Genomic DNA, 26,294 nt, shown 5'->3' with positions numbered 1-26,294 from the left:
GAAAGATCTATGTTAGCTACATTGTAATGGTTTTTAGATATAAAAATAGATATAAAAAATAGCAATGTTGCTGCATGTCATCAGGCATTAAATAGCCATCTAGGCAGAGCCTGGGGTCCTTTAGGTAAAGGGTTTTCTAACTTTTTGATGACAAGTACCACAGACCCCCCAGCACCCCTTTGCATCCCCCTGGGGGTCCCCGGACCTGTTTAAAAACCCCTGTATAGGTTAATTTTACAAATGTACCGGCAGTTGGTGGCATAAAAAGGAAGTGACGGGATGATGGTATATAATTCCAGAGTGTTTATTCCACAAGAGTGCAAAAATGGTGGTGTCCCAGTGATGTGCAAAGATATTTACAGTGAGAGATGAATAATCCAAGAATATAAATACATACAAAAAAAACCATATATTTATATATATATATATATATATATATATATATATATATATATATATATATATATATATATATATATATATATATATTAGCAAAAGTAAACTGTACAAAATAATGTACAATATTTACAATGAGGTTGTTTTGGCTATGCCAGAAAATTTACCCAAAACACAAGAATCACACTCTACAAACTCAACTCCACACTCCAACTCACTCAACCAGCCACAAACAGCTCTGAAGAGTTCCATTAAAAAGGCCAAGCCCCTCCTACTTGGACTAAATCATTTTAGAAATTAAAGGTAATAAGTAAAATAAAGAAAGACAACTAAATGCAATATAATGGCCCTGGGTCACAGGGCCATTCTTATTAATGAGCCCTGAATATCAATGTTCTCTCTCTTCCCCTGCAGTCTGTCTCTCTCTCTATCTATCTTTTTCTCTCCTTACTCCCACTCTTTCTCACAGCAGGTTACATGAGGCAAGTAGAAGACAAATCTGTCGCCAACAGGGTCTTGGGACCAGGGAGCAGGTGGCATGGGAAGAGAGGAAGTCAAACAGAAAGAAAGAAATAAGGAGGTAAAGAGAGAAAGATGGAAGAGAGGGTGATAAGGGAGAAAGAGAGAGAGAGACTGTAACCTAGCCACAACTTCAGGGTCCTCTGGGCGATGCACACATGCAAAGACACAATCAAATGGTCTAAGATTTGACAGGAGCTCCAAGCCCTGGAAAAAATTGTATCCCCAGTTTACGTCAGGCCACTAGGCTCACGGTTAAATAAGACAAATCAAAGCCAAAGTGCATTTTAGCATAAAGTCACTGAGGCAGATAGTATGCAGCAGGAATTGTGAGCTCTCTGTGACTGATGAACAAAGCCCCACATAATGTACCATAGCATAGCATCTTGCACATCCAATAAAAAAGCTCAGCGTAACCTTATACTGGAGAGGCTGCATTAGCCCAAGGATATTTCAATGCTGTATCAAAGGATAGTGACAAATGAGGGTGAAATAAAAGTGTGAAAGGATGGCTAACTTTAATTTTTTTTATTCCCAGTGTGACTTCCCTTACAAAAAATGTTCGTTATGGCAAACTATAGCCGCAAACTTACCACGCATTTGCTACAAATATGCCACTCATTATTGAGTTGCAAAATTTTTTGCAAGTTTGCTGCAAATTTGCCATGAACTCTCTATTTATGTCAAATTTAAGAGGTGTTTTAGTCAATGGGATCCTGGGGTTAGTTAGTTAGCTCGCTCATTTATTCGATCATTCATTCATTTAAACAATGTACATTACCTAATCAAAATGACTGAATTAGGCCTTTTGTTCATTCCAAAAACTGTAATGATTTTTTTTTAATTAGTTAGCTAGCTTGATTGCTTAGTAATTTCATAAATTCAAACTAAATTCATAAAAAAATTATTGAATGGGCTTTGTTCGTTCAATTTATATTATCTACTCAAAATGATTGAATTAGTTTATTTGTTCATCTTTTCAAACAAATTTACATGAATTTATAAAAATTCTTGAGTTAGTTAGCTAGTTCGCTAATTCGTTCATTTCTTCATTCAAGCAAGTCACATGATATTATCAAAATGACTGAATTTGTTTGTTTTGTTCAAACAAATTACATAATCTTATCAAAAGAAATAATTAGTTAGTAAGTTAGAAAGTTAGTCAGTCTACCATGTTAATCCCTTGATTACCATTTTGTCCCTCTGTAATCTCAAAGTCATGTAGTTTCATTCATATGTCCATTTTTTATCACTAAATCAGTTCATAGCATCACTTCCTCCAGAGTGACCTCTCTTTTCATTTTGCACTGCATTTGTCCACACACACACACACACACGTTCTGTCTAAGTATATCCATTGCTGGCCTTTGGCTCTGTATGTCTGCTATGCTACTTTAGGGAGCCCCAGTCCACTAACTCTGAATGTCAACAGGAGGAGATAAGCTTTAATATTTCATCATCCATCTCCTCCACACAATACTGCCAGACATTCACACCAACTACATAGCGACAAAATGATTTGAGGGTTCACCCTATTTTTATGCAGGTAAACCACACCACTAACACACAGACATTCATGAACACATTTACAAATCCCCCAAAGATGCATATATTCAGCCTGTTTCCCTCTATGCAATTTTAGGAGCAAATTGAACTGCTGGTAGCAATTCAGTTCCCACTCTATCCATCCCTCCACCCACCACTGTGCATACTGTGCAAATACAGCAGTACATTTAGAAAGAGAAAGAGTTAGGAAAAGTGATAGAAAGGGAAACAGTAAAGATGAATATAAATGATGTAGAGGGTGCAGAAGAGCCCTGGGCCGGTGGGGGCATTGGGATGAGAGTTTAATCAATGGCAATCAATGGTGAGAAGGCCAGACATTCATCTTCATTTGGACTAATTAGGACAGAACCTCAAAGCCAGTGAGTGAGTGTGTGGTAGGAAGGTAAAAGAATGGTAAAAAAAAATAAACTCCTTGTTTACATAGAGGCAAGTGATTTATAGTTAAATGGATAGTTTATCCCTTCTGTACCTTCTGTCATCATTTACTCACCCTCATGTTGTTCCATACAACAAAAGAGAATGAATTTTTCTTACATCTCCTTATGTGTTCCATGGAAGAAAGTTATACTGGTTTGGAATGACATGAAGGTGATCAAATTCACCATTTTTGGGTGAAATATGCCTTTAAAGACCAGGATTGGTAACATACAAAGTTGCATATTTGATCACTGTCAGAGACAGCACACACTGCACATATACTGAGGTTCACGTTTACCTTTTGTTGTGCTCTTGAGGAAGGTGTTTAGGTTGATCAGGGGGAGGACTATCCTGGCAAATAGTTTTAATTGCTTTGGAATAAAACAATCAAAGGCATAGTTTTGAGGTTGGACAGTATGGAAAATGTATTTTTAATCTAAATAAATCATTTAATTGTCCCTACCAATGCAACATTATCACACAAGAAATTGGCATGTTGTTTATGCCGACTCACTGACAAGTGCCACCTCCTATCAGACATTTTTGCATCTGCTCGAGTATGTTATCCTTCCCTTGTGGTGCAACCGTAAGCCAGTTGCATTAGTAGCATGGGAGACCCGGGTTCAGATCTCATGTTGTAAACAGAACCTAACCGTGTTCCCATAATCAGTGCCGAGTGCGATTCGTAGGTTGCATTTACCCTCTAGCATTACATATTTACACCACTGATGGATAGGTTTAGGTTTGGGGGGTACAGTTAATCAAATATGCATTTCTCATTACTGTAGTACAGCTGGAAACAACTCGCTTCACATCTCACTTTTAGTGCCTCTCTGTGGACATTACACATGGAAAATGGAGCTCAGACATGCCCATACACCCAATGACACTTACCACTTTGGCAATTGGGGGCAGTTTCAAATTTCGGTAAGCACAGACCGATTTTGGTTAAAGATCAGTCTGACTGATAATTGTGATCAATTTTAACTAAAAACTATTATTTTGGTCATTTATTTTAACTCCACAAAGTGTTGGAATTCTCTAGCCATTCCTGACTAGAAAAATGTCAAATTTGATTTAAAATTTAAAGGATCAGAGATTGAAGGCTTTATAGACAAGCTGCTGGAAATTTCATGTCAAAGAGCAAGGCTGAACAGAGTTGACAGAACTCTGTAAAGTCAGTAGTAACATTTATTGATCAACCATTCTGTCAGAAATAATACATTAATTGATAGTATTTTTCTAGATGCAATATTTTTTATTTACAATTCACTGGTATTAGTAGCTACAGAAGAGGATTAGGGCCAAGCAATAATAAAAAAATAAAACCATCTCGAGATTAAAGTCATTATAATGCGAGATTAAACTCGTTAAATTTCGAGAAAAAAGTCTAAATACAATCTTGAGAATAAACTCATTAAATATCGAGATTAAAGTCATTATAATGCGAGATTAAACTTGTTAAATTTTGAGAAAAATGTCGAAATATAATCTTGAGAATAAACTCATTAAATATCGAGAATAAAGTCATTATAATGCGATATTAAACTCGTTAAATTTCGAGAAAAAAGTCGAAATACAATCTTGAGAATAAACTCATTAAATATCGAGAATAAAGTCATTATAATGCGAGATTAAACTTAACGAGTTTTTTCTCGAAACACAACGACTTTATTCTCGCATTATAATGACTTTAATCTCAATATTTAATGAGTTTATTCTCAAGATTGTATTTCGACTTTTTTCTAGAAATTTAACAAGTTTAATCTCGCATTATAATGACTTTAATCTCAAGATGGTTTTATTTTTTATTATTGCTTGGCCCTAATCCTCTTCCTCTTCTGAACAATCAATTATATACAGTTTGTTTGTTTAACTACCAATTAACAGCAAGTTATACACATAAACCCAAGCAGCATAATCACTTTCCAGAGTCAGTAAAAGGTTTTATCCTAAATTTCTTACTTTCACTGCAGTTGAAAACATGTGTCCCTCTTTATGACTCAGGTTTGAGGATTAAATAGTCTTATTCTTAAGAAGAAAGCAAGTAAAGGATGCACATGAGGTAAAGAAGCCTCATGGAGTTCCCTAGTACATCAACCATAGGGACTCATTTGCTGAATAAGACATTGGGCTATGCTGACCAGAGAAAGCAGTTATAAATGCACAAAGTGCAGACTGGTGAAGACAGAAAAGAACAGAGATTAAAAGAATGAAAGAGCACTGTTTGGATGATGGGCACTGCCACTCCATTTCTGCCTTGGCAAGTCACGCAAGAACCGGGGAGAGCAGGCTGAAAAGATCTTTATAGTGCCGTCTGTGTTTGTGATCATCTCAGATCTCTATCTGTGTAACGGTTACCCTGTCTTGTCTCACTGTTGCCCTTTGTTTGTAATTTTGTCACTTTTGTTATTCCTTAGTTTTCACTTTTGTCACCCTTGTACCTCCATAGTCTTGTTTTCCCTCGTGTTCACTGTTCATTGTTTTCACCTGCCCTTGTTAATTTGCCTTTGGTTTCTGTTAATCACCTTGTCACCTAGTTTGTGTTCTGTTTGTTCATTGGCCCCTTTTTCCCATGTTTTTGTATTTATATCCTGGTTTTTGGTTTAGTCCTTGTCTGTCGTTGAATGCTGTTGTACGTAGTTTGTGCTCGCTCCCATGCCTGTGTTCCCGTTCCTGTGTTTTCGTGTTTGGTTTTCATTTGCCCATCGTGGTGGTTTTGTTTATTCCATGCCTGTGTTCCCGTGTTCCAGTTCCTGTGTTTTCGTGTTTTGTTTTCATTTGCCCATCGTGGTAGTTTTGTTTATTCATGCCTGTTTGTTTCCTTCAATCAAATAAACCCACATTTGGATCCTCATCCCTTGTCTGACTCCGACCTCATTGGTTACAGAACGACAGACCACACAATGGATCCAGCGGTTATTCAGGCCAACTACCGGTTGCTCAGCCTCAAACAAGAGGACCGCCCTGTTGAAGACCACATCAGCGACTTCCTCGCGCTGGCGAAGTTCACGGACTTCCCGGACTCAGCCCTGGTGGTTTTCTTCGGGACACTTTACACGATTCGCTCAGGGAGCGTTTGCTGCCGGCTACGCATGATTGGACTCTCCACGACTTCCTAGAGGCGACCTTACTGGTCTGCGGCTCGCCGTACACCGTGGGCTTCGCCGAGAAGGACCCTACCTCTCCACCCACTGTGGAGACCCTTCAGCCGTCCGGGCTCCTCCTGTCACGCCTACCCCGGTCTGCAAGCCAGAGCCTACGCCTGCCATGGCCAGCGAGCCTGAAGTCACGCCGACCAGGAACAGCGTTCCAGCGTCGCCAGTCGCCTTCCATGAGCCAGCGCGGCCCACTTCGTCTGCCCGGAGGAGGGAGAGAAGACGGGCTTCCACCTCCCGGCCCGCGCCAGCCCCGGTCTGCGAGCCAAAGCCCACGCATGTCACGGTGAGCGAGCTAAAGCCCACGCATGTCACTGAGCGAGCCTGAGTCCTCGTCAGCCACGGTGAGCGAGCTAGAGCCCTCGCATGTCACTGTGAGCGAGCCTGAGCCCTCGACCGTCCCCGAGCCAGTGCCTGTAGCCTCAGACGTCAGTGAGCCAGTGCCTGTAGCCTCAGACGTCAGTGAGCCAGTGCCTGTAGCCTCAGACGTCCGTGAGCCAGTGCCTGTAGCCTCGACCGTCCCTGAGCCAGCGCCTGTAGCCTCGACCGTCCCTGAGCCAGCGCCTGTAGCCTCGACCGTCCCTGAGCCAGCGCCTGTAGCCTCGACCGTCCCTGAGCCAGCGCCTGTAGCCTCGACCGTCCCTGAGCCAGCGCCTGTAGCCTCGACCGTCCCTGAGCCAGCGCCTGTAGCCTCGACCGTCCCTGAGCCAGCGCCTGTAGCCTCGACCGTCCCTGAGCCAGCGCCTGTAGCCTCGACCGTCCCTGAGCCAGCGCCTGTAGCCTCGACCGTCCCTGAGCCAGCGCCAGTGGCCGTGACCGTCCCTGAGCCAGCGCCAGTGGCCGTGACCGTCCCTGAGCCAGCGCCAGTAGCTATGACCACCCAAGAGCCAGCGCCAGTAGCCATGACCGTCCAAGAGCCAGCGCCAGTAGCCATGACCGTCCAAGAGCCAGTGCCAGTAGCCAGGTCCGTCCAAGAGCCAGCGCCAGTGGTCGTGCCCATCCTAGAGCCAGCACCTCTCGAGCCTTCCAGGGCTCCTCCTCCCGAGTCTTCCAGGGCTCCGCCTCCCAAGTCTCTCGAGTCTTCTAGGGCTCCTCCTCCCGAGCTTTCCAGAGCTCCGCCTTCCGAGTTTCCCGAGCTTTCCAGAGCTCTGCCTTCCGAGTTTCCCGAGCTTTCCAGAGCTCCGCCTTCTGAGCTCTCCAGAGCTCCGCCTCCTGGGCTTTCCAGAGCCCCGCCTTCCGAGCTTCCTGAGCTTTCCAGAGCTCCGCCCTCCAAGCTTTCCAGAGCTCCGCCCTCCGAGCTTCCCAGAGCTCCGCCCCTCAAGCCTCCCGAGCTTCCCAGAGCTCCGCCCCTCAAGCCTCCCGAGCCTTCCAGGGCTCCGCTCCTCAAGCCTCTCGAGCCTACCAGGGCTCCGCTCCTCAAGCCTCTCGAGCCTCACAGGGCTCCGCCTCTCAAGTCTCTCGAGTCTTCCAGGGCTCCGTCTCTCAAGCCTCCCGAGCTTTCCAGAGCTCCGCCCTCCGAGCTTCCCAGAGCTCCACCTCTCGAGCCTTCCAGGGCTCCGCCCCTCAAGCCTACCTGGGCTCCGCCCCTCAAGCCTCTCGAGCCTACCTGGGCTCCGCCCCTCAAGCCTCTCGAGCCTCCCAGGGCTCCGTCTCTCGAGTCTTCCAGGGCTCCGTCTCTCAAGCCTCCCGAGCTTTCCAGAGCTCCTCCTCCCGAGCCTCCTGGGGCTCCGCCTCTCAAGCCTCTCGAGCCTTCCAGAGCTCCGCCCTCCGAGCTTTCCAGGGCTCTGCCCCTCAAGCCTCTTCAGCCTTACAGGGCTCCGCCCCTCAAGCCTCTCGAGCCTCCCAGGGCTCCGCCTCTCGAGCCTCCCAGGGCTCCGCCCCTCAAACCTCTCAAGCCTTCCAGGGCACCGCCCCTCAAGCCTCTCGAGCCTTCCAGGGCTCCACCTCTCGGCCTTCCAGGGCTCCGCCTCTTGAGCCACCCGAGCCTTCGACGGCTCCGCCCTCAGAGCTTCCCGAGCCTCCTATGGCTCCGCCTCCCGAGTCTCCTACGGCTCCGCCTCCCAAGCCTCCTAGGGCTCTTCTCCCCGAGCCTCCTGCGGCGCCGCCTCCAGAGCCTCCTGCGGCGCCGCCTCCAGAGCCTCCTGCGGCTCCGCCTCCAGAGCCTTCCTCGGCTCCGTCTCCTGAGCCTTCCTCGGCTCCGTCCCCGGAGCCTTCCAGGCCTCCACCTCTAGAACTGCTACGGCGCCACCGCCCTCGGCTCCACCTCCTGAGACATCCTCGGCTCCACCTCCTAGGCCTTCCTCTGCTCCGTCTCCTGAGCCTTCCTCTGAGCCTCCAGAGCCTCCCTCAGCCCCGCCTCCTGAGCCTCCCTCAGCCCCGCCTCCTGAGCCTCCCTCAGCCCCACCTCCTGAGCCCCCAGAGCCTCCCTCAGCTCCGCCTCCTGAGCCTCCCTCAGCCCCGCCTCCTGAGCCTCCCTCAGCCCCACCTCCTGAGCCCCCAGAGCCTCCCTCAGCCCCGCCTCCTGAGCCTCCCTCAGCCCCGCCTCCTGAGCCTCCCTCAGCCCCACCTCCTGAGCCCCCAGAGCCTCCCTCAGCTCCGCCTCCTGAGCCCCCAGAGCCTCCCCCAGCTCTGCCTCCTGCTCCTCCAGAGCTTTCCATGGGTCCGCCTCCCTTGGCTCCACCTCCTGGGCCTCCAGAACCTCCCACAGCTTTGTCTCCAGAGCCCCTCTCAGCTCCGCCTCCGGGACCTGCCCCTGTCCTGAGGTTGCCTCCCAGGCCTCCTGGACCTGTCCCTGTCCGATGGCCACCTCCCAGGTCCCCTGAACCGGCCCTTGCCTTGTGGCCAGCTCCCAGGCCATCCAAATCGGCCTCTGTCCTGTGGCCACCTCCCAGGCCCCCCGAACCGGCCCCTGCTCTGCGGCCATCTCCCAGGCCACCCGACCTGGTTCCCAGCACACACCCCCAGAGACTGCTAATCTGCCCTCTCGCCCTCCTTTGTCTGTCTCCGTGTCCCTTGTGCCCCCCTTGGCCTGCCTGTCCGTCCCTCGTTGCTCCCTGGACTGCCTGCCTGCCCCTCGTCGCCCCCTGGACTGCCGGTCTGCCCTTTGTGCCCCCTGTCATTTGTCAGTTGTTCTTCCTGTTTTTTTGTTTTGTTGATCGTCTGGTATCCGATCCTTGAGGGGGGGGGGGCTATGTAACGGTTACCCTGTCTTGTCTCACTGTTGCCCTTTGTTTGTAATTTTGTCACTTTTGTTATTCCTTTAGTTTTCACTTTTGTCACCCTTGTACCTCCATAGTCTTGTTTTCCCTCGTGTTCACTGTTCATTGTTTTCACCTGCCCTTGTTAATTTGCCTTTGGTTTCTGTTAATCACCTTGTCACCTAGTTTGTGTTCTGTTTGTTCATTGGCCCCTTTTTCCCATGTTTTTGTATTTATATCCTGGTTTTTGGTTTAGTCCTTGTCTGTTGTTGAATGCTGTTGTACGTAGTTTGTGCTCGCTCCCATGCCTGTGTTCCAGTTCCTGTGTTTTCGTGTTTGGTTTTCATTTGCCCATCGTGGTGGTTTTGTTTATTCCATGCCTGTGTTCCCGTGTTCCAGTTCCTGTGTTTTGTTTTCATTTGCCCATCGTGGTAGTTTTGTTTATTCATGCCTGTTTGTTTCCTTCAATCAAATAAACCCGCATTTGGATCCTCATCCCTTGTCTGACTCCGACCTCATTCGTTACAATCTGTCACTTTAGATGTCTCCAGGCTTTCAGAGGAAGTGACATTGAGATGGCAGGGTAGCAATAACTCACATGTCATTAGATTCAATCTCACTCTGCTCAGACATAAACACAAAATAAGGTGCTGCTGACCATTCCTCATACTCACGCAAACAACTTTAGAAAAAGAAAAAAAGAGATGAAATATCAGTGAAAAACTTTTAGTGCAACTGCAATAGCGGTGGGGGATAAAATAACAATATTTATCGGTGTTGTGATGTTTTACCTCACAAAACAGTATTGATAATCTCTATGAAATAATACATAATTTAATTTACAATTTTCACTTTCATATTTAAAAAATAAATAAATGAGAGTCTACAACTCAGAGCTAGTCTATGAAAACACAAAACATACTATAGCATTTGGTCAACACCCACTAAATTACCTATTTCTTTTTAATCAAACCAAAACCAAACTCGAAGAGCAAGCTAAGAATACAATTAAAGCATCAAAGCCCAGTGCTGATGGATGATATAACCCACTGTTATAACTATAACCCAACCCCAATGCTGTAAAGAGGGTGATTTGTCCCCCAATCATGTATCTGTCAAGTCAAGTCAAGTGGTTTTTATTGTCGTTCAACCATATACAGTTAGTACAGTACACAGTGCAATGAGACAACGTTCCTCCAGGAACATGGTGCTACATAAAGGACAAACACAGAACCACATGAGACTACACAGACTAAATAACATACTTATATAAAGTGCACGTGCAAACGTGTGCAAAAAGTATGGGACAGTACAATAAATTACAAAAAATTAACAGGACAATGGGCACAGTGAGAGACATTGCAGCGCCGACCAGTACACAGTAGTGCAAAAAGATGACAGTTTCTAAAAATGCCAAATGCAAACATAACATACTATGAGATGAGTGTTCTATGCACATAGCAGTTATTGAGGTAGCAGCCAGGTATAAAGTGACAATAATTAAAGTGCAACTCAGGACACGTGTGTGTGTGTCAGTCCAGCCTCTGAGTATTGAGGAGTCTGATGGCTTGGGGGAAGAAGCTGTTACACAGTCTGGCCGTGAGGGCCCAAATGCTTCGGTACCTATTGCCAGATGGCAGTAGGATGAAGAGTTTGTGTGAGGGGTGTGTGGGGTCGTCCACAATGCTGGTTGCTTTGCGGCTGCAGTGTTTTTTGTAAATGTCTTTGATGGAGGGAAGAGAGACCCCGATGATCTTCCCAGCTGTCCTCACTATCCTCTGCAGGGCTTTGCAGTCCGAAACGGTGCAAGTCCCAAACCAGGCAGTGATGCAGCTGCTCCTTGTTTAAATATTTTTATATATTAACTGTCCTTGTTTATATGTTTTTTTTATCAATGCGGAAAATAATTTAGTATGAGATATCTCGCAATTACTTATAATCAGAAAACTGAAGTCACCCCTTCATTGTACGAGTTGGTATCACCCAACTAGCGTCACGCAATCCTCCTCTAGAAGATGCTGGTGTCACCTGGTATCTGTTACTTTTCTTAGCTCTGACACGGATGGGCCAATCACAGTTTATTATAGCTGGATGAGGATTTTTAAAAATGCTTTTATAGATAATGATGAGATGGACTTCCATTCACAGGCATGAATGCAATTATCAGTTTTTATTAAAAATACATATCCAGTGTAAACTGTCTACAAAGGGATATAAAACATTCTGAGATTGAAAACCGAATCCTAAAGGCATCCCTATTTCAGAGCGTCAAGCACCCCCCTGCAGGAATAAAACTTTGTGTCTCACAAGACACAGTCAGTGGCTGACAGCATGTGCAATTTCAGTCTGTAGGTTTGTTACCCACACAAAACTTTGTATGAATTTAGAAAACATGAAATATGACACAAGTCATATGTGATGAGAATAATGTTTTCTGAAACATTAACCCCAATTATTTTTCTGAATGTTTGATATAATGCACAGTGTATAAATATTTAAGAGTATACAATTAATATAATTTTATATTAATCTGTGCATTAATTTTAACAGTTGTTATGCACTGTGTAATGAAACCACACATTACACAGTATCACCCAATCCACTTTTGGACCCCTCTATGCAAAAGGTATAACCAGTTATTGGTTCTTTAATATCAAAGTTAAACAAAGCCCAAAACAAAGATAAACTCAAGACAAGTTGTGCAGTCCTAAAGTCCCAAAAGATTTAAGTTGAAACGGCTTAAGTTAAAATTTTTAGTTTTTTGTCTATGTGCAATATTGGTCTCAGAAAAGATGTCAGTGATGAATTATTAAGTTTTCATTGTGTTTAAAAGCAAGAATAAATCATCTTAATTATGCATATTGTTTATCGAATACTTAAACATAAAATATAATCAGTAACGTTCCCTCTTTAATCATGACCTAGATATCAATATAGCTTAATATCTTATTACCAGCTCCTTTATGATTCCCACCCATAAACTGAGCAGGGTTATGAAGAAACCTGAGAAAAAAAAAATATGCAGTGAAGGAAGAAGCAGGGAGGTAAGAAAAACAAGTGAATGAGAGTGAAAAAGCACAGGACAAGCTCTTTGCACACACACAAACACAAATATAGTGTAAACTGTCAGAGATCACCACTAATACTGTCTTCTCGAACTAATGTCTGCATATCACACTCTTCCCATCTTCCTTTCATCTCGACAGCCCCCCTCTCCTCTGCCATCCCGGGCTTCCTTCCAGCATCTTAGCCCACTCTGCAAAATCTATAAATACAGCTTCCCCTCCTCTGCCGTGTCTCAGATTTCAGATCAAATTAACCAATCCAAATCGGACATGTTCCCCTGGCCTGACGGCTGAGCACTAGACTGCGAGGTTCTAATGAGTGTCGCAACATCGATATCCTCACTACACAAATGCTACAGCTTTCCCTCAGGGGAACAATTAGAACCCGAAGAGCAGGAAACTTCCCCGGTTCCTCCTCATCTCTCTGGTTCTGCACTTGGCAGTGGTAGTGAACAACTAAGTGCCTGTGATTTAGATGTCAAAGTAGAACTCTTCTGACATCAGCCTGAGGCCAGACCCCATCACACATAAGAGCAAGAAGGTTGGCGGCTTGCAGGTGTGCAGATGCGTATGTATATCCTATGGGTAGACCTGTTGAGAACTTCCAATACAGGGGTGGAGGAGCAATGCAAGTTGTGTTCCAATTCACAAGGTCACTATGCAGTGTTCTCTACACTACTAGTAGGTGATAACTGTTGAAGTTCACTTCTCTTGAAAAAAATCGTACCCTGCAGTGGCATCAACACTAGAGTATGATGACATAATATACTAAATGTACTTTATATACAGTATGTAAATGTATGTAATATATCCTGTGTATTTATTTATGTTATTAATTTAAAGCAATTAACACTTAAACGCATACCTTGGGTCTTTAGTGACCCTGGACCTCATTCCACCCCATGTACCTCATCCATTTTTAGAGTTGTTCCCACAGTTCTTTTGTATTCCTCAATCTCTCTCTTAAAAATAGTGTAACACAAAAAATGGCAAAAACAATGACCCGAGGTATGTAATTTTGTCAGGGTTTCTTTTTTCTTTCTTACAATATCAGCAGTTTATTTAAATTTTATCACCAAAATGTTGTTTAGATAAATAAATTAAAACTTGAATCAAATGAAAGTATAAAAATAAATTTTCAACATGAACTGTATTATTTTTATCAAATGAAGTGATTTTATACAGAACCTCACGGCACAATCCTAAATAAAACATTGGAGTTATTTTTATAAAATAAAGTGCTGCCTAATAGAGCATCAAATATGTGAGATATTGCTTAAAAATAACACAGTTACTACTGATATATTATTAGTAGTAGTAGTAGTTGTAGTATAACAGTGAATATTACATAACTATACAGTAGTGATCTATTTCTGTTATACTTTTTTCATTTAAATTTAGCTTTTATTTTAGCGGAGCTTTTATTTTGAAGTGCTCTGACGTAAAAATGGCAGATTCGCAATCAGGAAAAGCCGGTCGCTACATAAATCATGGTAATTATTAAACCGCAAAAGGCTACTATATAAATAAATAAATATGTAGTCTGTATATGACTCATGATAAAAAGTGAATTATTGCTTGCTACAAACAGAGCATGCAATGCTCATAATGGTGTTTTCCATGTATGAGCCAAGGATCTCTAAAGGTATGAGCAGTTGGTGTCTCTCAGTCAGCACAACACTGGCTGCACACATTCACAAGCACTCACATTTAAAATGCTGATTGTGCAAACAATCTTTATCTCATTAAATCGCAGCTTTTGCAGTTAAATAATCTCACTAGGATTTGACGTGATATTAATCTGTGCGCTCAATGTTTACGTAATGACATTTGTGCGTCAGATGGTATCAGTTTTTGGTATCAGAGCATTTTCATTGAGCAGAGCATTACAAGTACATAAGCTCGGTATCGGAGCATCCCTAGAACAGAGCAAAATATATCCCAAATTTTTACTGTACATCTTTCCATTGCTCTCTTGTCCAAAATTACTCTACTAAAATCCTGGAAAATTTGTGAAATCTGTGTATCAGGCAGTGATATTTTGATTAGAATATATTTTATGATATATTATGAATATGATAGATAGTGTAAAGAGAAAAAGTGTGTATCTTATTAATTGGCTTATCATTAATGGCAAAGGATAATGATTCTTTATCATGATGTCATTCAGCCCCCGATAATCAATGCAATGTCTGAGCAAACCATCTTTCTTCTTCATAAAGAAGAACCCTGCCCCTGCCGGTGAAGAGGAAGGATGGATGATACCGGCTGCTAAAGACTCTTTAATATATCTTTCCATGGCCTCCCTCTCTGGTGCAGAAAGCGAATAAAGCCGGCCTCGAGGCGGAAAAGAACCCGGAAGTAGGTCGATCACACAGTCATATGGGCGGTGAGGAGGGAGGAAAGCAGCGCGGGACAAATTGAACACTGCCCACAGTTCATGGTAGGCCGCCGGTACTCCAGACAATACCACCGGCTCATCCTGTGACACAGAAGAAGACTCAACAGGGGAGACAGCAGAAGACAGACAATTAGACAAACACAAATTGCTCCAGGCCAGCACAGAGTTTGTGGACCAATCAATATGTGGCTTGTGGATTACCAGCCAAGGTTGTCCAAGCATGACTGGGAAGGAGGTTGAAGGAGGAAGAAGGCGTTGCTTTCTGAATGGTTTCCAGACATGAGGATGAGGGGCAGAGTGACATGGGTGACCAGAGAGAGGGGGGTCCCACTGATGGTGCGAGCGGTGATAGGCTCCTCCATGGACACGGTGGGAACATTCCAGTTGGTGGCTAGTTCAATATCCATAAATTCCCATCAGCCCCAGAGTCGACCAGAGCTGAATGCTCATGACTTGATTTACCCCACTGCAGTCAAGCCGGGAGGAGATTCGGAAGTCCTGGGGATTAATTACTCAAAGGTGTAGTGCTTCCCAGTAACAACTTCTCTACTGGTGAGCAGTGGCTTTCACTGGACACGTAGCAGAAATATGGCCAGGGTGAAAACCCCAGTTGAGGCGGCATTGTTTCTCAGGAGGGAGGCGTATCCTCCCGACCCGCATGAGCTCGATCTCAGACGAATGCTCTGATGACCCAGAGGACAGTATGGAAATGGCTGGCATGCCATAGTCCAGGAGAATGGAGAGATGACTGACATCTGAATGGAGAGGTGACTGCGAAGATCGAGCTGTTTATCTATATGGATGGCCAGGTTTATCAAGTCGAAGCATGTGGGGAGGTCCAATGCGAAAATCTCATCAAGGATATAATCCAAGAGCCTATGCAGAAACTGATCCCACGGAGAATTGTTGTTCCATCCGCAGGAAGCTGCCAAAGCGACCGAGCTCCCTGACGAAGATCCGAGAGGGCTCTAGAGGAGTTTCCGCTCCGGTAGGAGTGGTCAAACACCTTGCGGAATTCACACATGCATGGCGATTATCCCACATGGCGGTGCCCAATCACTTACTTGGTGGACTTACCAGTGAGGAGTGTGAAGACAAGCGCCACTCTTGAAGCTTCAGTAGGGAAGTATGATGGCTGCAGCAAGAAGAACATCAAGCACTGGGAGAGAAATGCTCTGCAGGAACCATCCTCCCCAGAGAAGGGCTCAGGAAAATTCATAAGGGGCTCAGGTTTTTGCAAAATATGGGGCACTGCCAGAGAAACACTAGGACGCTCAAAGGTAGGAGGAGTGGGATCGGTGTTAGGAGTCAGGCGAAGCTGTTGAACCATGGATGTTAGCTCAACCAACTAAGAAGCCACCATTCTTCAAGGCCTAATTGATGGAATTTATCTGTTCTTGTTGGCACCCTAGCAGCGCTCCTTGTTGTGAGAGAGCAGCACGAAGAACAGTGTCCTCTGCTGGATTCATGAGTGGCCAGATTATTCTGTCAATGGAAACAATAAAGGACCCAACAGTCAGTATATTTACACAGGCAATAATCAAGACAGTCAATAATCAAGACAGGTAGATTTTATGAGCTCAATGGCCATCGACTGCAGTGGGGTTGAAGAGAGACAATAAAGCAGAGCTTGGCCGGTGAATGGGATGTGAGGATACTATGCATTTAACCGGAGGTGAGAGAAGAGAGGGAAGGATGGAACCACTGGCGTAGCGTGGGTGAGCAGAGCAAAGCGAAGAGTAATCCACTTGAACTGGCGAAGACAGACCAACTGGCAGACTGGCACTGGAGGGAAACACACAACAAAGCAAAGACAGGCAGACCAAGGCTAGAGGACGTGAGGTACAGAGACACAACACAATAATCTGGCAACGAAACTGACAAACAGCAGGGTTAAAATAGAGTAGGGAAAATGAACAACAGCTGTAGCTAATCAGCCACCCATCTGAAGCGCTAGAGTAGTCATGGCAACGGTGATACAACTAATCAGCGACATATGGAAACACACAAGGGAAAAATGAAAACAAACACACAGGAAAAACCGGCGACTCACCAACCGTAACCTGCAGACTGCCATTTTTACATTTTCATTTGCCTTGTGCATTCAGGTTAAGATTGTTTTCTTTGGTGGTCAGATTAGTTAATTGCTGCTGTCCATTCCAGTGTTTCTGAACTGAGGGAAGATGACAGGTTTCTGAACCTGTGAGGCCTATGATGTTGAAACAACTAACTGGCAATCTTTTCTTTTTCTTTTTGTTTTATGTTAAAACAAGTTTTCTGGAATTCATTCTATGATTTAATGGACATGAAAATGCTTGGCTCAGTATATGTAAATCTTAAATTTGCATGCTATGAGCAATATTACTGTCCTAAAATTTAAAAATGTTGATCATGAAGTTGTCCACTGTGACATTTGTTTCCATTGACTGGTGGGTTCTAGGGTAACAATTTACACGACATTACATCCATATAACATGTTTTGGTCATAGCATTTAATGATGTGTATTAAAAATCTTTGATGCTTGCACATTCTCAAAGCCCACGGCTACCTGCATTCTACCATGTTTGAGGTGATTGAGTGTGAGCATCAAACTGAATTATTAGATACAATCTGAAACTGTCATGTCAGATGTGCAAATATTATGGATTGGCACTACACTTTCAGACATCTGACACACAAGCCATCCAGATACTGAGCACCACGTTGACCTGCAATGGACAACTAGTGGAAAAACTTCCATTCAATTTCTACAGCTGCAATTTAGTCAATTAGATTTGGCCTCTTTTTGGACTCAATCAAGAAGTCTGGATCCCTTTAAGACTGACATTTAACACATTTTCCTCTACTTGAAAGCATTGTTACAGCAATGAATAGAACTGATAGATTTTAAACTACAAATCTATGGGGGGGCCTGGGTAGCTCAGCGAGTACTGACGCTGACTACCACCCCTGGAGTCACACGTTCAAATCCAGGGCGTACTGAGTGACTCCTAAGCAACCAAATTGGCCCAGTTGCTAGAGAGGGTAGAGTCACATGGGGTAACCTCCTCGTGGTCGTGATTAGGGGTTCTCGCTCTCAATGGGGCATGTGGTAAATTTTGCATGGATCACGGAGAGTAGCTGTGAGTCTCCCCACTGTCATGCACAGCGAGCCATGTGATAAGATGTGTGTATTGTCTCAGAAGCGGAGGCGACTGGAACTTGTCCTCCACCACCTGGATTGAGGTGAGTAACCGTGCCACTAAGAGGATCTACTAAGTAGTGGGAATTGGACATTCCAAATTGGGAGAAAAGGGGATGAAAAAAATACAATTTAAATAAAATGAAACTACAAATATATGTCCAGGGCTGACTTGACTGTCAGTCAAAGATCACAATGGTTGAAGGCATATGTACTACTATCCAGTTATATAATAACTAGGTATGTAATATTTTCCAAATATAAGACTACCTGAATGTTTTTGTCTTCTTAGGTGGCTGACGAAATATTTTGTGATCCATTATGATAAAAAAAAAAACATTGAGAAACCCTTTTTTATCACACTGTTCAAATATATTGCTTTCTGTTAATAATCAAAACTCCCATACTTAATGAGGCAGGAGAAACATAGAGATACAGAGAAGGAATGGGGAAAAAAAAGAGTGAAACTGAAGACAGTTAGATAGAATATAAGCAAGAAAAGGAAGACATGATGTGCAATGTGCAGCTGGAGTGTTGGGATGCAGACAAAGACAACAGGCTGTGAAAATATTTGAGGCACAGAATGCAAACAGCTGGCATTGCACGGGTGTCTGTGTGTGAGAGGGTCTCGCACACTTGCAAGTTACATTGTTGACAGCTTTGTTGCTTATAGACCAAAGGAATAGTTTATTACATCACTATCTTAGAGACATGGTATAATGGCATTTGAATGTCAGATTTACAGGTTTATGAATGTTTTTACATCTGTAACATCTTAAGTTCTGTAAAAATGTGCGTCCTCACTGTGCACTCTCACACAAAACTCAGAAGCAGAAGAGCTGATTTAATGCAGATTCTGTAATTACAGTTTGATACAAGTTTATGATTTGATTTATCGGTTTCGATAAGTTTACCAATTCACAAATACATGTTAATGTGAATAAAAGTGTTTGAACGTTGACATGAACGTTGAACATGTGGCACTAATAAAAATTGTGCACAATACCTGCGACAAATTTCAGAACCTGATTACATAATGTTAACTGGTTTTAACCATTTTAGAGCTCCTTGGTTTTTAATCAGTCAGGGAACTCATTATTTTCAGCCTCTTTTTGGTGAACTTACACTTCGGCATTGTTTGGTATTTGATTACTTCATCCAATAATCCACCTCAGTGCATCCTATCTCAAACAGATCTGTTAGCATGCAGGTCAGCTACCATAGTTATTAACAGCTCATTAAACACAAGTTTGCTGTTTTAAGCACCTACTATATTCACGCCCCAAATTGTAATTCCTCCGTATGGTAAATTTAAGACATGTTGTATTTTGACTATGGCCATAAAAATTAAAAAGTAAAACTTTATGGACCCGCGGATACCCTGTACTAATGCCGTCAGTCGATTAAAATATTGAATCACGTTTAATCGCATTTTTTTGTTATATATAGTTAATCATGATTAATCTCAGATTTTGAAATTGCTGAAATGATATATACTTCCTGTTAAAATGCATTTAGTTCCTTATTTTAAAAGGAAAACAATATGTAACAATAATGTTTTATTTAAATTTTCAAAACAAAGCCTTCCACAGCATAAAGATAGAATGCACTAAAACAGCACCAATTCAAGTAACATTAAATGTTTCCCAAAGTCTAAGTGGGAGGTTGACTAATTACAATATCTACTCCCAGTAGTTTGCACTTTCATTGCAATGGGCATTCAAATTGTTGACGAAGAGGGTTTATTCAGTTTGATAGAGCAAATGTGAAGCCTCATTTAGATGTTGTGCCACTTTGAAAACTCTAAACTCCACAAGAAAAGCACTGGCAGAGAACAAATTGTTTTGCTTTTTTGCTTGCACAGTCCACGTAAAGATACTTCATTTACATTTTCTAGAAACATGATGCCGGGAAATGCTAAAACAAAAATATCAAACCTCTCATTTTAGACAGATTTTCCCCAAGTGTATGCGATCAATCAATACACAAAACAGACATTTGTGTAATAGGACTTTGGAATCAAAACCTTAGTTACTAAGCTCTTATGAACACATCACTGTGTGCCTGCCACATTTCTTTTTCTTATTCACCTCGAGCCTGACTGTAGGAAGCACATGCCATACCCATCCATATGAATATGTAGGTCTCACACTTACATACACAGTTGTGTCACACTTAATGTTTAACAGTACACTACACGTAACTGTAACAGAACATCATGCCAGATTGTGAACTGAAAAAAAAAAAAGCAAAGCGTCACAGAATGCAGAACTTGTCAAGAGATTATATTATGACATAATATTCAGTTACAGTTGATATGCTGTAACATTGTCTATGCAAGAGAGCAACATGGCAAGTTGAACACACCTGTTAAAATCAGTGGACTTGCATTGCAAATGGTGTGATGCTAAGTTGCTTTTGTGTAATTGTTTTTCTGTCCAAGCTCAATGTGCAGATACAACTTTAAGTCATTCATTCATATGTTGATTTACATGAAAACTGAAAGCACTGCGACTCTGTGGTGCTTCACAACAATGCTCTGTTTGTTTAGTCCAACATCTCAACTTCTTGCTCAACCAATTGTGTGAGTTTAAACAATCACACAGATTTGTGAACAATGGAAAACGGAAAATCTTTTTAGAAACTTTAGTCTAACTTTAATTAAGGGAATTGAACCCTTAATTGCTTGATTTTAAATGATTTCTCTGTTGAGCTGTTATTCTATAACAAGTAATTATCAGAGCTGTCAAAATTATCATGTTAACATATGTGATTAATTTAAAACATTTTACACATAAATTTTACTTAATCACAATTAACACATTTACCAATTTTCTGAAATTTTGATTTCATATGACTCCAGTGGTTTAATGTCTTTAGAAGTGATATGATTGGTGTGAGTAAGAAACAGATAAATATGTTAAGTATTCAAAAGTATTTTTTTACTATTAATCTCGACTTCCAAATTTATAAAATGAAAGTGGAGATTTATAGTAAAAAAGTATTTAAATAATGATCCGTTTCTCACCCAAAGTGATTGCACTGCTTGATATTAATTATATTAAATCACTTGACTCATATGGATAACTTTTATGCTGCCTTTATGTGAATTTTGAAGCCTGAAATGTCTGGTCAACATTCACTTGCATTGAATGTATTGTTATGTTTTGAGTAGTATTTGTCTGGTCATGTGTCCTAACATGGCAAGCCCCGTAAGGGGACCCTCTTTATGTAGAATAAAACAGAAAGTTACCGATATGACTGGAGTCTACATCTCATGTGTGTGGTCATGATTTTATACATATTTTTATGTAATATCTATTAATTTCTTTAGAAGCAAACCAAAAAAATGTATAGAGTACACCTTTAAACCAAAATGTTGAACAGTGTTCTGGACAGTTTTTTGATATTTTTATGATGCCTTATAATTTTTTTGCTGTTTTGTTAATTGTTTCATAACTGTTTTACTGTTTACATTTTGTTAAAAAGCCTAAAATAGGCTGTAAATTAAAAAGCCCCTGTCTCCCCTGTAAGGGGTCATTCTTCACTTTGTTTTGCTCCTGCCTCTGCCAACATTTTCCTCTCCACTGTTCCCTTTCCCAACTGCTTTCCTCATCTATCACCACCAGAGGCCTAACCTTCCCTCCCACCACCACCCTGTGTTCCATCCATTCCTCCTTTGGCTGATACCAAGCCAGCTCTCCACTTTAATACCCCATCTGTGAACTGCTTGTGATATTAGTCGAGAGATGAGATTCGTGACCCTGAATACATGGGTAGAAGATTCAGTATGGGGGGAGGGGGGTCCCAGGCTAAGGTCACGCCTCTGGGCTTGGCAATACGCTGTTGCCTCCCTACCAGCTCAGATCCCCTCCTGAAGAGGCTGGGATATATATTTGCACTCTGCCTTCTTCATCTTCTGGACATGACCAGCATCATCACCTTCCCCCTCCCCAAGCCAATACCATTTTCCTCTGTCTCAGCATCAAACCAAGAGAGTTGGCACAGTGACAGACAGACAGACAGAAGGGAGACTGGGAAAAGTTTTAGCTAAAGAGAGGTTAAAAAAGTTAACTGACCTGGAAAGAGACGGCTCACACATTCCTAACAACCATTGACCCATAGCGATGGGGAATCTCTATATCTTTCACTTGTTCCAAACCACTCCCCCTTACTAACACACAAATTCACACATTCATACATGGAACATTTATTAGAAAAAAGACAACCTGTCAAGCAGCCTAGATGTTTGTATGGTGATGTAAAGGAAGAGAGGAGACAGAGACACAGAGAGATCAGAGCTTAGAGACGGTTCTCTCTTGAACAGAAGTGTGTGCTGCCTTTTGAATATTCATCAAATTCATTACCCTCTCTTCTTTTCTCTCTTATCCCTTATTTAAATGGCATTTTGATGGCCTTAATTCTATTTAAAAATTTCAGAGGTGGTGGATGGAATGGGAGGGTTTGGGGAGGTGCAAGAAAGCACATGTCTACAGGGAAGCACAAACACATCCAGATTAATAACAAAGTGCCACAATCGCAGAGACTCAAAGTTGTGCTGAACTTCATTTCCCCTCTGAGGGCCAGTTGAGGTTTGCCTGCCACACACTTCAGCTAAACCTTACAGCCACTTGATCCCAGCAATCATCTCTGTATGCGAGTATATGTGTGTTTCTCTCACGGGCACTTTTGTCATCACTGTTTCAGAAATCTAAGCTAATTAGATCCTCATTACTTCCAACAACCTCCTCTCTATCTCTTTCTCCCTCTGTCCAAACCTTTTTGCTTATTTTGAACCATCTCTACACTGCATGTGACGCTGCAAAACTAAAACACTCAACAAAACTGTCTATGCTTTAAGCATGCAAAGTGACAGCTTTGTTGACTATAATGAGGACATTCTAGTTTATTGTGCTACCCTCTCTGTGTAGATGGAGGCATTGTCCTTTTTTTGGAGGGGGGTGTTGCTTTTTAGCCTTAATTTTATATGACAGTTAAGGAAGAGAGGAGGTTGAGGGAGAGAGGGGGGATTGGATCGTGACATGACCCCAGCTGGACTCGAACCGGAGTCACCTTGTGCCAATGGCTCTTAAATGTCATGAGAAATACCCACTGCACCTCAGCTCAGACGAAAAAGTGTTTTAAGTGTGTTGTTAGACAGTATGCTAAAGTTACTGTCTAACAACATGTTAGCATACTACCACATATTAAGGCCATGTCCACATTCATCCGAATAAGTTTGAAATAGGTGTTTTCATTTTCGAAACGCACTCCGTCCACACTGCCATTTTCAACCGTTTTCCAAAAGTTGGTCATCCACACAAAATTGTGTGAAAATTCCTAAATCCCCTAAAAAATTTTTAAAAAAAAACACTGTCCCATGTATGGTCCGAAACGCAATTGTCCTCATACCGGACAGTAATTCTGAGTAAACAAAGTAAAATTTTTATTTAGCAACGCTATCAAAGTGGATAGCAGGCACAACAACGCTGCTACAACATGGGCCGCCATCATGATTGTTTTCACTGGGTCACATGACAACAAATATGTAATTGTTTTCAGATATCTCCATTTTCCCTGTACCCACTACAACACGAATACGGCATTTTCAAATGTATCAAGTTGGGAGAGTATTTTCGAAAACACCCTCAAAAATGTAGTTTCAGTGAGGATGGATGTTCAAAACTGTAATTCTGAGTAAATAAAGAAAACATTTTATTTAGCAACTCTATCAAAGTGGATAGCTGGCACATCAACGCTGCTACAACATGGGCCGCCATCATGATTGTTTTGGTTTGAATGGATCACATGACTGGGTCACATGACAACAAATATATCACTGTTTTCAGATATCTCAATTTTCCCTGTACCCACTACAATACAACACGAATACAGCATTTTCAAGTTGGGAAAGCATTTTCCAAAATACCCTCAAAAAAAAATTTCAGTGTGGATGGATGTTCAAAACTTAGAGAAAAAGATGAGTTTCCAAACAAAAACGTATAAGTGTGGACTTTTCCCTTGTTCAGTACTATTTGCATGTACGCATTAGCGCCTAGCTAAATTAATTACCTAAAAAATCATTGTTACTTAACAGTTCAGGTTTGTACCTGTAGCAGCTTTTGCCTCACATTACTATTAAAAAATCTAAAGAGAACTACCTCAAACCTCTCAGCTTCGTCCAGTGTTTGCGTAATGCCAGAGTATGTACTGTATTTGATGAAGAATGTACTTCTCAGCCAGTCAAGTACACTCTTAAGATATGCAGTTGAGCAGTATGAATATATTCCCTGACATGCTTTATACGAGAATGTAGGCTTTGTACCATAACCCAAATATATGACATAGAAACAACAACTGCAAAAATAATTTACTCTGGTTTTGTTAAACAAGTACAGTTTAACCACAAGAAACAAATATCTTGGTATACACTGGCAGCCAAAAGTTTGGAATAATGTACAGATTTTGCTGTTTCAGAAGGAAAGATTTTCATTTCATACAAAAATATTTCAAAGGTGTACACTACAGTCTTCAAAGACAAAGGAGAACTGGCTCTAACAAGGACAGTAAGAGATGTGGAACGCCCAGATGTACAACTAAACAAGAGGATAAGTTCATCAGAATCTCTAGTTTGAGAAATAGACACCTCAAATGTCCTCAGCTGACAGCTACATTGAATTCTACTCACTCAACACCAGTTTTATGTACAACATTAAAGAGAAGACTCAGAGGTGCAGGCTTTATGGGAAGAAATGCCAAGAAAAAGCCAATTTTGAAACTGAAAAACACAAAACAAAAGGTTTGAATGGGTAAAGAAACAGACATTAGATAGCAGATAATTGGAAAAGAGTGTAATGGATCTTAACCCATTGAGCTTTTGTGGGATCAGCTAGACTGTAAGGTGTGCGAGAAGTGCCAGACAAGACAGCCACATCTATGGCAAGTGCTACAGTTTGTCAGTTTATCTGGACAAACTGACTGCTAGAATGCCAAGGATATGCAAATCTGTCATTGCTGCATGTGGAGGATTTTTTGATGAGAACAATTTTGAAGTAGTTTAACCCTCTGGGCTCGACGGACACGGCGGCGCTGGATTTTTTCTTCATTACAGCTGAAACAACATAAAATACTCTGTCATTTTGGGGCACACAGATAAGTGTAAGACATCATTAGAGACTATAAAGGGTCTTCTTTTATTTCTGTACACACAATAACAACAAAACCTTATGCTTTTGTAAAATAAATAAAATAAAAAGGGTGAGCTTTCAGCAGTCTCTGTGTTCACGACCATATTGTAAAACACGTCACAAAAATGAACTGAAACTCCGCGAATACTTATCACACAAACATGAAACATATCTCTAAAAAAAGATTAAAATGTCTACTTTTAAATAAAATAATAAAAATTTAAAACATATATTCTCCTGCTATGTAATCTGTATGAAATAAAGCGATGTACAGTTTCTCCTGGCTCAGCTAATTATCCCTAATGTGATCAAACCCACTGGCAGTGGGCGCTTTTCATACGGTAATGTGCTGAGACGATCAATGCAAATGGTGAACGCCCCCGACTGTGCCTTAAAAACATAAAGTTAATTTACTTTTCTGTGCATTTGGAAGATGCACGATACACAGGTTAGGAAAAGTCCACATTTTCCTCAGAAGAAGAGCGGGACTCCAATGAACGTTTGCATTTTGAATAGAGACATGATCCAGACGAGGATACAATTTTGGACGAGTAAGTCATGTAATTTTCATTATTTGACATGCTATTTTATATAAACATGTACATATTTTACTAGTGGGACTGTTTCCAGACTAGCCAGCCAGGATTCAGAGTATTGAAATCTGAAATATGTCTGAATAGGCAAGTTTTAGTTACATTTAAATTGTATGCTGTATGATATAAATATGATATGTAATATGATATAAAAATATATGAATGTTTAGAATATATTTTAACTAGTGTTTATGCTGCCTCATCATCAACGAAGCTTGTGCTCATAAATATGTGTTAGGGTGTAAATGAGTAAAATGTGATGTAAATATGCCCATATTAGAAAATCAGCATATTATAATGATTTCTGAAGGATCATGTGACACTGAAGTCTGTAGTAATGATGCTGAAAATTCAGCTTTGATCACAAGTTGCATTTTACAATATATTCAAATAAAAACCTGTTCTTTTAAATTGTAAAAAATTCACAATATCACTGTTTTTACTGTATTTTGGATCAAATAAATGCAGTCTTGCTGAGGAGAAGAGACTTCTTTTAAATGGTAGTCTAGGTCTAAAATTAAGTAAAGTCTTTATGTAAAGAAAATGTATAGTCAGATTACTTCTTTTAACTTAAAACTTGATTTTGATCTTTAAGTCTCCTCACATTCATTCT

Source organism: Xyrauchen texanus, chromosome 12 (assembly GCF_025860055.1).
Source record: "Xyrauchen texanus isolate HMW12.3.18 chromosome 12, RBS_HiC_50CHRs, whole genome shotgun sequence".
Classification (NCBI taxonomy): Eukaryota; Metazoa; Chordata; class Actinopteri; order Cypriniformes; family Catostomidae; genus Xyrauchen; species Xyrauchen texanus.
This window is presented reverse-complemented; position numbering follows the sequence as displayed.